Consider the following 16,715-nt stretch of genomic DNA (forward strand, 5'->3'; position numbering starts at 1 on the left):
AAGAGCCAAGAGCTTCTTCCCACCAAGTTTCATTAGGATTTCTCCACTCTAAGCGTTTTTCAAGATTTCTGGTTTCCCCCTCCAGCTGCCCAGAAATGTCACTGGACCAGGTCGAGATTTAAAATCAGAGCTCTGAGACACGAAGTCCTCCTAAATATCAAATTTCATTAAGATCCGATAACCAGTTCACAAGTTAAAAAACCTCATTTTTCTCTAATTTTTCCGAATTATTCACCCCCCCCCCAGATGGTCAAAACGAGGAAGAGACTACTCCTAAGTTAATCTAGTCTGATTCCTGATAAGCCTGCCAACTTTCATCGTCCTAGCTTATCTGGAAGTGCCCAAACTAGGATAGAGAGTCTCTTGAGGGGAGTGACCAACTCCCCTAAGAGAGCCAATCCGGTTTGGTTATGTCAATCACGTATCTAGGACTTGTGCTTATTCTTTCCATCAAGTTTCATCCCGATCTCTCCACTATAAGCGTTTTCCAATCACCCGTTTGTAAGTTAAAAATACCTCATTTTTAAATTTTTTCCGAATGACCGAATTAGGCCCCCCTAACTTCCCCAAAGAGAGTAAATCCGCTCCGGTTATGTCAACCACGTATCTAGGACTTGTGCTTATTCTTCCCACCAAGTTTCACCCCCATTTCTCCACTCTAAGCGTTTTCCAAGATATCCGGTCCTCCAACTCCCCCAATGACACTGAATCCGTTTGGGATTTAAAATAAGAGGTCTGAGTTACGAAGTCCTTCTATATATCAAATTTTATTAAGATCCGATCACTCATTCGTAAGTTAAAATACCCCATTTTTTAATTTTTCCGAATGATTCCCCCCCCCCCCAAGAGAGCTGATCCATTCCAGTTATGTCAATCACGCATTTAAGACTTGTGCTTATTTTTCAATCCAAGTTTCAGCCCGATCTTTCACTTTAAGCGTTTTCCAAGATTTCAGGTTTCCCCTCCAACTCTCCCCGATGTCACCGAATCCAGTCGGGACTTCAAATAAAAGCTCAGAGACACGATATTCTTCTAAATATCAAATTTCATTAAAATCCAATTAACTGTTCGTAAGTTAAAAACACCTCATTTATACTAATTTTTCCGAATTAACCGTCCCCCACTCCTCCCCCCCCAGATGGTCAAATCGGCGAAACGAGTACTTTTAATTGAATCTGATCTGATCCCTGATACACCTGCCAAATTTCATCGTCCTAGCTTATCTTTAAATGGCCAAACTAGTAAAACCGGGACCAACAGACCGACAGAAAATTGCGATCGCTATTTGTCACTTGGTGAATGCCAAGTGCCATAAAAAAATGGAGAGGCAAAGAATTTTTCTACATATTTTTTAATATAAAAATACCAAGAATAGTCATTTTTTGCAATAGAGGAGAAAGGGGGTCATTTTTTTTCAAGCTAAAAATGGCACTCCAAGATTTGTTTTCAAATACTTTTGACTGCTGGATGTTTTGAAAAAAAAAGAAAAAAAAAGAAGAGAAAAATACTGACGTTCTAAAAGATTAAAAAAAAACCTAAAAAACAAAGGCTAATTGTGGCCAAAAGATAATAAAATGTTGAATAAATACCTCAACTTCATCAAAAACAGATCGATGATGATAATATGCGTGTGAAATGATACGGTAAATACCACAATGCCATCTACAAGTACTGAGTACAAGTACAATTATTATTTTTTCTTTATAAAACAACAGCACCATCCTTATAATGTACATGAGGGGGAAACAAATATATATATCTATATAACAAATAGCTCTGCTGACAACCCATCAATGGTCAACACTTGGCCTTGCGACTGGTCATACATACTCTTGATACTGTGGATCATTTCACCAGGGATTCCATGTAAAGGATTTAATGCCGGAGTCCTTATTAACATATCAGGCCGAATATGTGTCGAAAATCGACGAATAGCTGATGGAGTTCTTCCTTGGAATTGATGTATTGTTCCTTGAGGTATCAAATGATGGACCTCTGATTTATTGGGAATCTACCGTGGTGAAAACCGATCGGATATTCTCCGGGTAAAAACAATAATGACAGAAAGAGAGAAAGAGAGACAGAGATAGAGAGAGAGAGAGAGAGAGAGAGAGAGAGAGAGAGAGAGAGAGAGAGAGAGAGGGAGAGAGAAAGAGAGAGAGAGAGAGAGAGAGAGAGAGAGAGAGAGAGAGAGAAAGGGAGAGAGAGAGAGAGAGAGAGAGAGAGAGAGTAAATAAATAAGTGTAAATAATAGAAGCAGAATGAGCAAATATTATAGAAAAAACAAAAATGCTCACCTGCTTGGGAAATATTTATAGCTATTTAATAAACAAGCAGCACCATCTAAAGTATGCCTTGTATAATCAATTGCTGGACACTCCTTGGGGGTTTTATGAGCAGCACACAGAAAAATCCACTGTTCAGTAGCAGTCATTTGAGAACATGTTTCAGCGTTACATTCTGCTTGTAATCGAACTGGAATTGCGTTTAATTCCATACAAAACTGCCTGAAAATAAGTATATTTTTATTTTTCTCTACGAAAGTATATTACAGTGAAAAAACTGCTTTTGGTGCAGATACACATAAACTGGGGGATTCTTATTTGTTTAAATTTTAAAAAACCTTAATAAATTCTATTAAGCTTAATTTCAGACTTTAGACTGATGATCCTACTTACTTACTAATTTTTGTTTTTATGACATTAGACAATTGGATGTTCTCCAACTTACTCACTATGCGGCACTTAAAGTTTATTTTTCTAATTTGATTATTCTTGTTCTTTTATTCTCTTACCCCATCATTTCCCTTATTCTTTTTATAGTTTTCCCTTTTTTTACAATTTTTGCAGCCGCTTTTTCTCTTCTAAAGTACATTGTAGTACCAAATTCTGTTAATCACAAATTTTTATAGACTAGGGAAGTTAAATTTTGATCACATTTCTAAAAGTAGGGTAACAAAATTATATCAAATTCAATTTCATTCTTGAGAGAGTCGGTTCTAGAGACTTGTTAATTTTCGTTTTTATCATATCACTCCATTGGATGTTCTCCAACCTTATCAAAATACGACAATTCAACTTTATTTTTGGATTGATTATTTTTGTTCATTATCCTTTTCCCTGTTTCCTTTTGAAAAATTTCCAGCTTTTTTAATGTTTTTGCAGCTGTTTTTCTCTTTTAAAGTACGTCAGAGTACCAAATTCTGTTAATCACAAATTTATGTAGACTAGGGGAGTAGGCTAACACAATTCTATTGAATTCAATATCAGGCATGAGACTGTTGGTCCTACTGATTCGTTAAATTTTGTCATTATCATACCACTTCGTTGGATGTTCTCCAACCTACTCACTATATAGCACTTCAACTTATTGTTGATTTTTGCTTTCAATATGTTACTCTGTTGGATGTCCTCGAATCTACCCACCATCTGGCTCTTCATTATTTTGATTATTATGTTTATCTTTTCCCTGTCATCGTCCCCTATTATTACTGGTGTTCCCTATTTTCTTTTTTTTAAATAATTTTTATTCATTCTGGTAATTGATAATCACGAATGATTTTGATTAAGTACAATAATAGTTTTCTCTCAGTCTCTAGAGTTTTGAACTCTATTGGGAAATATTCCCTTTTCTACGGTTTTTATTCATATTAGTAGTAGTAGGCCTATTAATTTATTAGCCAAAGGAAATAACACAGACAAAATCAATCGGTAGCACACCAAAAGCGTTGCTTGCGAGGGTGTGTTACTAACAAAAAAGATCAAAAATAGAAGGACAAAAAAAATGAGTTAATCTAAAATGAGCAAAAGGTGAAACCGTGTACCGAGAAAAAAAAATTACATAAATAATTCATACACTATCAAACAACATAATGTCATGATCCCGAAGCAAAAAAAAAAGAAAGAAAAAAACACAAGAAAAACAAAAAAACAAAAACAATAAACAATTATTTCCAACATTAAATCAATCAATCTCAATCTATTCCAAAGGTATACCTACCAAGAAAACCCACACGCAGCACGGCTTTAAATTGATTAATAGGCAATTTTGATACTTGGAACAAGCTTATTCCATAGCTTAGCCCGTCTATAAATAATTGAAAAAGCAGTCCTACTTGAAACTAGGCGAGGAACCTCAATATCTCCACTTGTTCGAGTTCTGTGATCATGAATATTAGATCTATCCCGAAAAATTCCTGTAAAACATTCTGGAACGCACCCATAATGGTACTTATACATAAAAACCAGTGTATAAAAATCACGTAATGCGGCTGCAGGCATTATATTTATCATACTGTACATTGACCTGAACGAATCCCAGTTCCCTATTCCACAAAATGATCTAATGGCATTATTCTGCAGTGCGCAGATTGGGTGAAGTATTGAGGGGAATGTCCCACGCCATACAAACGAGCAATACAAAATATACGGATGAATCAGAGAAAAATATAATAACCGTATAACATTTGAAGGAAATAAATGTTTTAGTTTACGGATAATCCCTAAATTCCGCGATAATATTCAACTTATAGCCTTTACATGGCACTTAAATGATAAAGTTTCGTCAATAATAATCCCAAGGTACTTAACAGAATTTGACCGCTTAACAATTCCCTTTGGGTAGCTATATCCGTAATCCGAGGATAATAATTTGGGGACCGTGAAAAGATAACAAAATTTGACATATTTATATTTAGGTCAAGCCAGTTTATCCTCAACCAAAGACATGTCATAGTCATTGCTACATTAATTGTTGAAGTAAGTTGTTGTTCAGTTGAAGCAACACACATCAATGTCGCATCATCAGCAAATAAGGGTGTAGTAATCCTGGTTCCCGAAGGTGCGGGATCCACTATATCCCTTATTATAGAAGTAGCTGCAACAGCATTTAGCAGATCATTGATAAAAAGAAAAGAGTAGGACCTAACACAGAACCCTGGGGGATACCAAATTTAACAAGACTCTTACTTGAAGAAAATCCATTAATGTGAACATAATGCTCTCTGTTTTGGAGAAAATCACAAAGCAAAGCTAAAGTAGCCCCTGTTAGTCCATAAAATTCACATTTTCAAAGTAGTAATTGGTGGTCAACAGTGTCAAATGCCTTAACCAAATCAAGAAACAGACCAGCTACTCTAAGCTTATTATCAAGAGCTCCATTGATTACCGAAGTTATATATGATAATGCCATCTGTGTGGTTCTCCAATTTCTGAAGCCAAATTGAATTGGATTTAACAGATTATGCAGTTCCAAATGATCATAAACTCTAGTGTTAATACACTTTTCTAGCACACGAGAAATAACAGGTAAGACTGAGATAGGCTGATAATTTCCGAGATCATTCTTATTACCGCCTTTAAAAACAGGGGTAATTTATGTTTTTTTTCTTTTGTTGTTTTGATGAACTATGTTCTATTAAAAGTTATAAAGTTTTAAGACGACTATCTTGCTAGTGTATAGCTAGCAATCTTTGGGTATTGCAGATTAAAATTCTGAAATACAATGACCTCCTTATCTCGATTAAAAATACAAACTGTTAAACTTCATCCCAAGTTGAACATCGGCCAGTATAAGTAAAAATTACGACAGGACAGCTGCATATTGGGGAGAGCATTGTCTCACTATTTATTTGGATTTTCATCTAAAAATACGCCCCCCCCCCACTAATTAAAAAAAATATCCTTTTGAATTCATTAAATGATACAACTCCCCCTCAAAGGTTTCGTGAATTAGCACCGTTACATGATAGGAGATAGCAGCAATAAAGACAAGACCCCTCTGCACAACTTCAACACCACCACGACGTAAGTAAAGGGCTCTTTCATATATAACTCCAATTATAATAACTAGAAGATTATTGACAACGCCATCTGTGTCAAGAGTACTTAGGTGACGTACAACAGTGCCCAAAATATTCGGCTGGCTTTGAAATTCCTAGAGGATGTCATTACCACATAAGACAAACTTTATCCCGACAGAGATAATCTATGGCATAAAAGTGTATTCTTCATGGTGGTATGTGAAATATTTTTTTTCATCTAATTTATGCACAAATTCTTGCACAGCATTCATTGCAGATAGAAATCATTACGATCCATGCTTCCCCTCAAAAACCAGATTTCAAATCATGTTTTTTTCTCAACAAAAGAAAACAAAAAAAGCAGACCAAAATTTTTTCGTATAAGGCGATTGCACTCCACTTGCTAACAAAACTTTTGTCTCTCGAACTAACAACTCTTACCAGTTCTGCCAGCTCCAAGCCGCCAAACAGCATGCATGGCATGCCACATCCCTTTAGTAGCTCACACCTAAACTTTCAAATTGATCAAATCTAGCTCTTAGCCTGGGTCTACAAGGCGAATGTTCGAACCAGCCAGATCCAACATTTCAAACTTAACTTAATTTCTAAAAATTTGTGTAATTTCTGCAGCTTTAGCTTCGCAGACTATCATAAGCAGTAGGACATTGAAACTTCAATGGTTGTTTCATACCTGACATTTAAAAATATAAAACGCCATAATCTGTCACAGGCATGGAAAAAGTACTGCATAATCATAGAGCGATATGACCACATTTTACTATTCATTCATTTTTTCTCCAGGGCACTTCGTGTGGAAGGAGTTGTAGAGTTAAAGTAATTGGAGGATAATTAGACCCTTCCACGTCCTTTCTAGCAGCATTCCCCCCTCACATACAATCGAAAATTTTGATAGTCATTTTTTTCAAAATAGTCAAAAAATTCAATAGCTATACCTCCAGGGGTAGTATGACCCTGAGGAACACCTGAAGGTATTCAGTTAAAACTTTAGGGGATAGTTAGAGGGATGCTGAATTAATTATAGGACACTATGTACATCTAGGTTGTCAAAGGTACTGCAGAATAATTTAGAAAAGCTTGTATCTGGTTATAGTGCTATTGGTCTACAAGTTAATGGCTAGAAAACTGAATTTCTGGTTTTCAGCTCTGCGAAACGAGAGACACCAGAACCAACAGTATCCAAAGATGATGCTATTGTCGTACTATCTTCTTCACTCAAATATTTAGGTCTTCTGTATGGCCGAGATAAGAAAACTACAAGAACTCTTTACCTTGATACCCTTGTATCTAACCTGCAAGTGAGCTATGCTAAACTAGCCCCACTGAGGTATTCTTACAATCGGCAAATTTTGGCAAGACTGTACAGAGTAGTGGCATTACCACATGTCCTTTACCTTTCCCCGCCTTGGGAATGGTTCACAGAAATAAAGAGACTGAAAGTTAGGTCTCCGTTATGTAGATATTTGAAGTTTTTGATACGCATGCCGCTATTCGAAAAAAACTCATTTCTTTTGAATAGGTATCAAGTTCCAGATCCCCGTGAAGTTGTGGTAGAACAGGAGTTTAATGCTAGAAAAGGTGCCCTTGAGCACCTTTTTGATTTCCTGCCGTTGTACGTCATATACGAGCTATGAATGTATATAGTGAATGTAATTTAATTGTTTAACCTTGAAGTATTGATTTTCATCTTTTTCTTTTTCCTTTTTTTTCTCTATACTCCGCCATGTTGTTGTTATGATGGTGAGCTACTACTGCCCTTCTGTTGACAAGTGGCTGGCTATTTTGCCTCCAGAGGGAGAAGCCTTTGTGATGGGCCAATGGGCCTGTACGAAATTGGAAGGGAAATGATGCTTGTATTTATTTGTTAAGCCCTTAGATGATTTAAAAGCGATTCAAGTCCCAGCTACATTTAGTCCTCTTTTGTTTCGTCTTAAAAAGTAACTATTTCTGGATTTATTATCCTTAGAGCATAGCCACTTAATTTACTTAGGCTAAAAAGTAAAAGGCAAAGCATTGCTCAAGAAATGTGTATCTGCGACCGTGAATTAACCTGAGAGAGAACCTCCAACAGGTTGAACCCAACCCACCGTGAATTAGCATGAGAGGGTTGACTCTAGTTCAGCGTTGTCGAGTGATAGCACTTTGAGGAAAATTTTCAAGTAATTTAACCCGTAGTCAACCTGCGTGTGTTGAAAAAAAAACACACCTGCGTGTGTTTTGAATTTAAAAAAGAGGGAATAGTTGTGGGAAAAGTGGAAGTCATGGCCAATTGTAAAAAAAAGCCAAGACAGATTGTTGAATTAAGTGGGCTGCCCAGTCAAGGGTTAATTTTATCCCTTTGATTGCCGTTGTTACTGTCTGCCATTTATGCTACACCTTTCCGTGCATGTGTGTCCCTTCACAAATGCCAAACTAGAGTCGTACCTGTTGGAGGTTCTCGCTGGGGAACACACGCAGGTTGACTACGGGTTAAATTACTTGAAAATTTCCCTCTCATGGCTATCACTCGACAACGCTGAACTAGAGTCAACCCTCTCATGCTAATTCACGGTGGGTTGGGTTCAACCTGTTGGAGGTTCTCTCTCATGTTAATTCACGGTCGCAGAAAGGGGGAAGCAGCATATTGACAAATTTGGCAATCTATTTACAACTGATTACCCCGCCAAAGAAATGAATATGAATGGAAATAACGAGTCCAATTCAAGGCCTACAAGGGCCTCCTGCAATCTGCCTCGACTCTTATGCAAGTGAACTTGCATATATAAGCCAAGGGATTTGGGCCAGAAACAAAAATTTCAACTGTCTGTAATTGACTACAAAAAGTCGAGTAGACATGGGCTAGATGGGAACCCCAAATGAGAATGAGTATATTGTTGGTATATGTGAAGCGGATGGTTACTACCACTTGAGCAATGGTCTAACCATTGACGGCTTTAAGGATTCGTGCTTTAAGCGCGGCAAACCATAGGCTCAATGAAATACCCTATGAAAGAGGAATATGGTGTTGGTATGAACTCTTTCTACTAAGTCCTTCCAGTTCGACTTCATCTTATTGGACTTTTTTTTTCATTTCTTTTGCTTTTCTACAGTGGCATAATTTCGTCAAAATCCAAACTTGAAGGGGATGGAGGAGCAAAGATGGAACCCTTTGTCCAAAATAAAGTGAAAATAGCAGTAAAAACTAAAAAGAAGCCATTTGGTACCACAGAGGCACTATTTAGTACTCTAAAAAGCTATAAATTTACTTTAAAAAAAAAGAAAAAAAAGAGATGTGTTTCTGTAGATCCTTAAATTTATAGGTTTATATTAGTTTAGACTCAATTTTGGAAGAAATTAAATTTCAGAAGGGGGTAGGGGAATGAGGTTTGGGGGAGGGGAAAAACAAGGTTTGGGAGGGGCAGTTGCACCTTCCAGCTCCATAACAAATTACGACCCTACTTTTCTATGGTTTCGAACCTTAGAGTTGTTTAATAAACTTTGATCAAATTCTCCTATAAAACTGGAATTCTACTTGAAGGCCATCTATTCTTCAAGACAGTCTTCTGGGCTACATGGTTAGTAAGAAAATGGAATTATAGAATTACTCAAGTAAATGACAAATGAAAAGGACAAATACTTATACAATAAAGTAAGCAATCATTTATTTGATAAAGTCTCACTGTTTCGTGTCTGTATATCTTTCTTAGGTGATTGAAAATTCAGCTTTTGTTTCCATATTTGAAGCAAATTTAATAATGTCTTAATAAAACTTGCATTGTTACCATGTAGTATATATGGAAAACCAGTTGTTTTAATTCGGGGAAGGAAATTTTCTCTACAAGATGTTTTTCCTGCATTCCTCCTCTTAGATTCGAAAAAATCTCTTCGTGGTATTATCATTGAAAAAGGGCTTGTTTTTTTTTCTTTGTATTTTTGTTAAAGAAATTGAAAAGACAACGAGATTCCCCTGCCTGGAATCTGGAGAATACCGGATTTCACTCCCTCTCCCCTTCCCCTTGGGCTGTCTGTTTACAAATCTATTTTGAGCAAGGAATACAAAAAAAAACAAAAAAAAAAACATCGGAAACTTGTTTAAATGCATTGCGCTACGTTTTAACGAGTCGGACAAAAATATCGGGGGTTAGCTCATTGGGTTCAGCCTTGTCCCCTAGTTTCCATGAATTGGCGCTTTTGATCAATACCAGTGGTGTTGACTGGTGGATTGACAATTTTTATTGCAAATGAGGGTGTTTTTTGGGGTGTTTTTGTAAAAAAAAGTAAAAAAACAAGAGAATTGTTCTCTCTGGATTTCAAAAAAAACTCTTCTCTGTCCCCCACCCCCTTAATTGCCGTGAATTAACGTTATTCATCAATGCTGGTTCCGATCATTGTCAGCTAAAGGGCCAAGAGAATATTATCTCTGATTTAAGGTGTTATCTTTTCTGTTGGCTTTTTGAGTGACAATTTTGTCCAAGTCTTGATTGGAAAATTTACCGTTTACCATTAAAATTTGGAGACAAACTTTGATATAACGGGAAATGTTTCGTACTGTTTACAAAAATCTAAAAACAAAGTGATAAGTTAATTGAATGTTATTTGAGAATTGGGACCGAAATAAATTTTGTGACAAACTTTGTTACTCGTATTCTTGTAATTATTTTGACAATCCTTGTTAAGTTATCGCTTCTCGGCCTTTTGGCTAAAATCAAAGTGTAGTACCTATTCTTATCAGTTTAATATCTGATACGGCCCCTACATGGGGCCCAGAATATTAAACTGATTTTTGGAAACCGGAGGGATGTCGGGGCTTGCTCCGCTCCCTTCACGCGTTGGTCCGGTAGAGCAGTACCTCTGGGATCGGCGCACCCTTTTCGAGGGGAAACCAAAGTCCATGAACCCCTAACCAATAATGGGTACAATACGTTATTCAAAGTGAAGAGAGACCCTGCCGTTAGTTACTTAGTCCTTGAATACATTGAAAATAATTTTCTTTTTCCATATGATAAAAAGAAGAAACACAGTATAAAATTTACAAAAATTAATGGTGAAAAAGCCAATGGGTGGACGCCATAATTAATTTAAAGTGCCCAAGCTGGATCCAAGTCCCCATGCATCTTTATCGAAAATAGTTCGTAATTATAAACTGCTGAAATTTAAATTGAGCCAATATTCGATAAAATGGCTGAAGCGATTATTTTTGGCCTCAGGCGGCTTGGTTCTGCGGTGAGTTGTTGATAGTAGTAATGACTAAAGCCCCTCCCACCCCCTCTATGGTTGTTAGAGAGAACATAATTGGCAAAGTCAGTAGAACGGTCACTGGGTTCTCAGAAATTAGTTTCAACTTTTCAGTAAAATTGATAAGAGAGTGAGAAACCCCTGATTTTCTTTTCTCAAAAAGGTAAACTTGCATTTAAACGATCTAGAGGCTTGCATATGAAAATGAAATGGGGCATTCCTATTTTCAAAAACAATTCAGAGACTTGATTCACTGCTGTGAAAAAAGTTTTGTAAAGCTGCATCTGTTTAATGAATTAGAGTTTCTGAGAAGCATTCAAAGCAACCGGATTTATGTCGAAAGAAATTAGTAAAATGTTAGTTTTGAACAATTCATACTTACCTGGCTGGGGAGCTGCCTTGATCATGAAGGAGGGGCTCCCAGGGTGAAGCCTTTCCATTGCGCTTTGGATTGTCTGACCCCTGTTATTATCCCAAATGGGGGTAATTCAACAGAGTAATTTTTGGTAGAGGGGGACTGCGTTCGCGCGGAGCCTTGCCGGCACATTGAATAGGTTCTTCCTTTGAGCCCGTACTATGTTGCAATTTTGTGAAATGAAAGGTATGCAAATTGATAATGATTAAACCAAGTAATTTAAAACATATCTTAAATAAACACATTTTGTTTTTTTTAGTCTTGTATTAAAGCAAATGATGGGTATCAATGACCAGTCGTGATAATTAAATTAAATTGCTTAAACTGATTGAATTCCTGATGCATTTTGTTTTTGAAAATACTCCGTAATTATCAAATACTGATTTTTAAATTGAACTAGGAATCGAATCCAATTGCTGAAATTTAAATTAAGTCACAAAGGCTAGTCTCAAAAAGTGAAATGCCCTTGGTCACCACACATTTCATCAAGTCTATTGTATTGGTAACATATCAGACTAAGAATTCCTTCACTACCGCTAAGCTTCTTGGAATATTTCAATAGGGGGGCCTTTGGCTACAGCAATTGATCGACCATTCAGCTACATTACAATTATATTTGGGCCTGATTACTGAATATTTATGTTATTTTCTGCGGATGTAGTTTTAGTAGCATGTCATTAAAGTTGCCCATGAATTGCTGTTCATTGAATATGTTTTCGCATCATATGATTTTTTGGCCCGTATTTAACTTGATTGAACATTGAATTTCTTATTGCTTTCGAACTTTGTTAAAAAAAAACCACGAGAATTTACTAGGATTTATTTTTATATACCCAAGTCAACCTTCGCAATTTTCATAGCTCTTGCCTCTCCTCATATCGAGTTAATCTTTCGCCTTTTACTAAAGATTGTCGTGGGGAGGGGCACTTGATGAGTCTTAACAAATTTTTGAATGCCGAAAGGCAGACTAGTCTACACAATTGTTGTATGTATTAATATTTCAAGATTGCTTATCTAGATATTAATATTATTTAGATACTATCTTACTTATCAAGATATTACGGTTGTCAGACAAGTAACCCTGGAAAATGCAAGATAATTGAAGTCATTTATGAACAAAAATCCAATCTTTTCAAAAATATAAAACAAATTGTGAACTTATGGGCAAACAGTAAAAAGGGACAGTAATTGTGAAATATGGCACAACTTCCAGGGGTGTCTAAATAAGCTATGTTTATAGGGAAGTAGACGTGATTAGTGTTGTTAGTCGCCTAGTTGCCTACTGTCCTTCTGTTGACAAGCAGGGCTTTTTTATTTTTTCTGAAAATGTGCTTTTTGTGTCATCTCAGATTCCATAATGTGTCACAAAATGTGTCACATTTTTTTTTTGCTACAAGTGGTATCATATTTAATTGTCAAGACTAGAAATATGGATGATTTGGTATATGAGTGTCGCAGCTCTCAGAGGGGAAGTTTTGGTCCCAAGTTTGCTGGACCAGTAGTGTGGAATTCTTTACCAATGAGTATAAGGTTATCTGAAAATATTAGCCAGTTTAAGAGTAGACTGAAGAATCACCTTCTGAGTAGAAAATAAATAAATAATTTAAATTGGATGGCTTATTGATTTGTTTTTTTTTTTTTAAGTGTTGTTGTTTTTTTTTTTTTTTTTTTTTTTTTTTTTTTTTTTTTTTTTTTTTTTTTTTTTTTTTTTCTTATTCTTTGTTTTCCTGTTGTTTTCTTGTTCCCAATTTTTTTGTTTCATTTTGTTTATTTGTTTTTTTTTTTTTTTTTTTTGTTAATGTTGTTGGTATTGGTGCTCATTAATGTTTATCAGCCACTACTAACAAGTCTCTGACTTTCTAAAGTGGCTGATGTGGTTTGTTTTGTATATTGATGATATGTATAATAAAAGTGTCTCTCTCAAATCTTTATTTAGAGTTTTGAATATGTAATCTTTTCCAAATCAGTTCAAAAAGGAGTAAACTTAAGCTTATCCTATTATCTTGGGATCATGACCTTTTTGTGACGTCATGAAAGTAATAGGAACATTTGATTAAATTAATGTTACACACTATGAATTTGTGTCTGGGCGGCCAACAAGGCAAGTTTACATTTATAAAAGTTTTTGGACAATCCATTCCGACAGTAAATTAAATACTTTTCGCATGACGTCGTAATTGTAATCGGTTAAGCTTTAGTTGACACTCTCGAAAATGGAAAAATACAAGACCACAGTAGGTGCGTTTGAGCTTTTTAGTTTGCGACCATAAAACTTGTCCGAGACCTGGATTCAATGGAGAAGCAATTTGTAAAAATGAACTATAACGCCTGAACACGCTTCTTTTTGTTTTAATATGCTTTGTGCCTACTTTTCTTCTCTTGTACAATATGTCACTTTGACTCGGCAATTGGAACTTATTTCCCAGAAAAAACAGTTCTAACTAGTTGTCTATCAAGTTGTCTGTGGTTTATTGTGCCCTCATTGAAGCTTAGCTTGAACCAACAATTCTACTAAGCCATCTTCCTGTCTTAATGGTTACAACCGTACTTATAATGGACCTAGAGGCCGACGAAAAATGTAAGCCAAAATCAATCGCATATTGGTACTAAAATCAAAGATGAATATCAGATATATGAGCACTGAACAACTTGATAACCTCTCACACACAGACCCCCTCCCAAGAACTTCAAGTATATTTGGCCCTGGCTACATCTAGGGCTCATTGGTCCCTTCTTCTTTCTCCTTGTACCAGGCAATATAATATGCTTCCACATATCGGAAGGAATTTCCTAGTCGTGCACGGTTCCTGAGTTACGAAAGACCAGCTGCTTTTCATGCATCAGTGAGTCTATCGTGTCGAGAAGTAGACTGTTCCTGAGTTTCGTTTTTATACTTGATAGAACTAAAAATCGACGTTCTGCAGCTGCACTGGAATGCGGAAGAGTACACAGATTTAGCATGAAAAGGGACAGCTCTTCGAACTGTGGCTTGCCTTGAGCATCTTATTCATTAACGTCTTCCAAAAGATCAAAGGAGACATTTGAGTTCCCATGGTTCTGATAATCTAATCCCTGTGCTCACTCATCAAGATCCACTGAGTCTCTGTTACATTCCTTGACTTTTCTACTTCACCTTCATATTTCCCAAGTAAGCTGCTGAACCGACCAGTCAGTTCCACTAGAGTGTCAACTTTTCAGCTCAATGTAGTCACAGGGTCTAAAAAAGCCAGAGCTTTTAAAGCGGGATCAGAGTAATCAATCCATTTCCTCATTTGTTTGATAACTCCTACAAGGAAGCACAGGCAGTTCAACCTAAACTGTTTGAGATCATTCAAGGGTATCACATCCTTGTATTTCAGCACGTGTATTTCGGTATTTGGACCAACAGAAATCTCGTAGATTTTCTTGAAACAGCCTGAGATCATGGGTATGACAAAAGCACCATCATTCTCTAAGATGTCAGTTTTAACAAAAGACTTCATGATAGACTTCATGGTTGCCCTTGAGCTGGAAAGGATTTTGTGAAGCCGAGTGTCACTACTCTGGAACTCCAAATTCAAGCAACTGATCTTGTTGACCTTTTTCATCCTTTTTAAGTGAAACAAGGTAAGGTTAGAATGAAGTAATCTTGTTTGAAAATAGAAGTATGTTCAGTTAAAAATTCTGAAGCTATATGTATTTACTCAATATGTAAGCCATTCAACTAGCTTCAATCTAGTATTTTTGTCATGTTTGTTGGTGCCTTTTTAAGCCAGATGCATTATTCTGAAGAAAAGACTTCTCTGGAAATTTGTAATCTTATCCGAGATACCCCTCCTGTACTCTAAAAAATGTGAGTTGTTGCTTATGCATACAGCTTTGGTAAACTGCATGCTGTTTACTTTTTACTATTAATTACGTACCAGTTGGATACATCACATGCTCAATCAAGCAGCCAATTAAGCTCAGATATTTGACGCGCATTTTGATTTGAAATTTCCACCTATGGCTGTTTCCTTCTCGTGGTTTAAATTTTAAATATGGTGATGGTATCTGTCCTGTATTCCGCACTGTTTGTGTACTACTGGCACTGTTAGGTAGTGATGTTCCCCTCCGTTAATATGTAGCTTTTCTTGAGGTAGAAAACTGAAATTTTACTTTTCTTTCATCAAACAGTTCGTGGTAACGAACTGTAATAAGGAGTGTTAACTGTAACCCGGCTCAATAGTAACCGAAACTATAAAAATGGAATTTTGATACCAATAGTTACATCAAAAGAATTGCATTTTAATGCTGATTTTAAATATATAAATTTCATCAAGATCAGTTATACCCATCAAAAGTTACAAGCCTGAGAAAATTTGCCTCATTTCAGAAAATAGGGGGAAACATCCCCTACAAGTCATACAATCTTAACTAAAATCACACCATCAGATTCGGAGCATCAGAGAACCTTATTGTTGAAGTTTCAGGCTCATATCTGCAAAAATGTGGAATTTCGCATTTTTTGCCAAAAGACAAATAAATTATTCTTAGTAATTTCAACCATCTATTTTATGACCTTTGTGATTCAGAGCTCATTCTTGAGGAATTTAAGCTTTAAGATAAAGAACGAGGTATCGACGAGGGTCGAACCCTCTCATACACGCAATAAAAACATACGAATATAGAAGTTTGTTACTTAAATTAATTCGTAAGTTATGAATATATTTTACAAATGAAAACGTTTGTAAAAAATTAAAAGTTCTAGTTGATTTCTTAAGTAATCAAATAATTGGAGTGTAACTAGGCCTCCTCCTTCGCTCCTTTTTTCTCAAAATCTTCCGATTAATGGCAATTAATTAAAATGCAAATTTCGTTTCAATTATTTATGTGCGGAGAGTCAAGATCAAAACATGCATTAATTCAAAAACGTCCAGAAATTAAATAAAAAAAAACAAGTTTTTTTAAATGAAAGTAAGGAGCAATATTAAAACTTAAACGAACAGAAGCTATTCCATATATGAAAGGGACTGTTCTCTCCTCAACATCCTGCTCTTTACGCTAAAGTTTGAATCTTTCTCTCAAGTCTACTTTTTATAACAGTAAAAAATTTTCTAGCATTACTATAAGAATAACAGAAATTATTTTGTATATAAGGAGAGTTGCCACCTCCTCAACATCTTGCTGTTTACGCTTAACTTTAAATTTTGTCCCTATTCTTTAATTATGACTCCTGAAACACAAGGTTTGTTTAATTAGAACAATAAGTAACTTTTTTCAAAGAGCCGAAACACCTCAGCGTGAAGA

General features: G+C 36.0%; 1 protein-coding gene and 3 non-coding genes across 4 annotated transcripts in view; all 4 read left to right on the forward strand.

Annotated features, from left to right (window-relative positions):
- LOC136036902 (uncharacterized) overlaps positions 1-16,715 on the forward strand; it is a gene marked incomplete in the record, with an annotated part of 361,814 nt that overhangs the window by 122,785 nt on the left and 222,314 nt on the right.
- LOC136037449 (U2 spliceosomal RNA) lies at positions 10,477-10,668 on the forward strand. Its single transcript, XR_010619950.1, has one exon. It is a non-coding gene; the product is annotated as a U2 spliceosomal RNA (small nuclear RNA).
- LOC136037437 (U1 spliceosomal RNA) lies at positions 11,407-11,570 on the forward strand. Its single transcript, XR_010619940.1, has one exon. It is a non-coding gene; the product is annotated as a U1 spliceosomal RNA (small nuclear RNA).
- LOC136037474 (U5 spliceosomal RNA) lies at positions 12,306-12,421 on the forward strand. The gene has a single exon (XR_010619967.1). It is a non-coding gene; the product is annotated as a U5 spliceosomal RNA (small nuclear RNA).

Source organism: Artemia franciscana, chromosome 16 (assembly GCF_032884065.1).
Source record: "Artemia franciscana chromosome 16, ASM3288406v1, whole genome shotgun sequence".
Lineage (NCBI taxonomy): Eukaryota > Metazoa > Arthropoda > Branchiopoda > Anostraca > Artemiidae > Artemia > Artemia franciscana.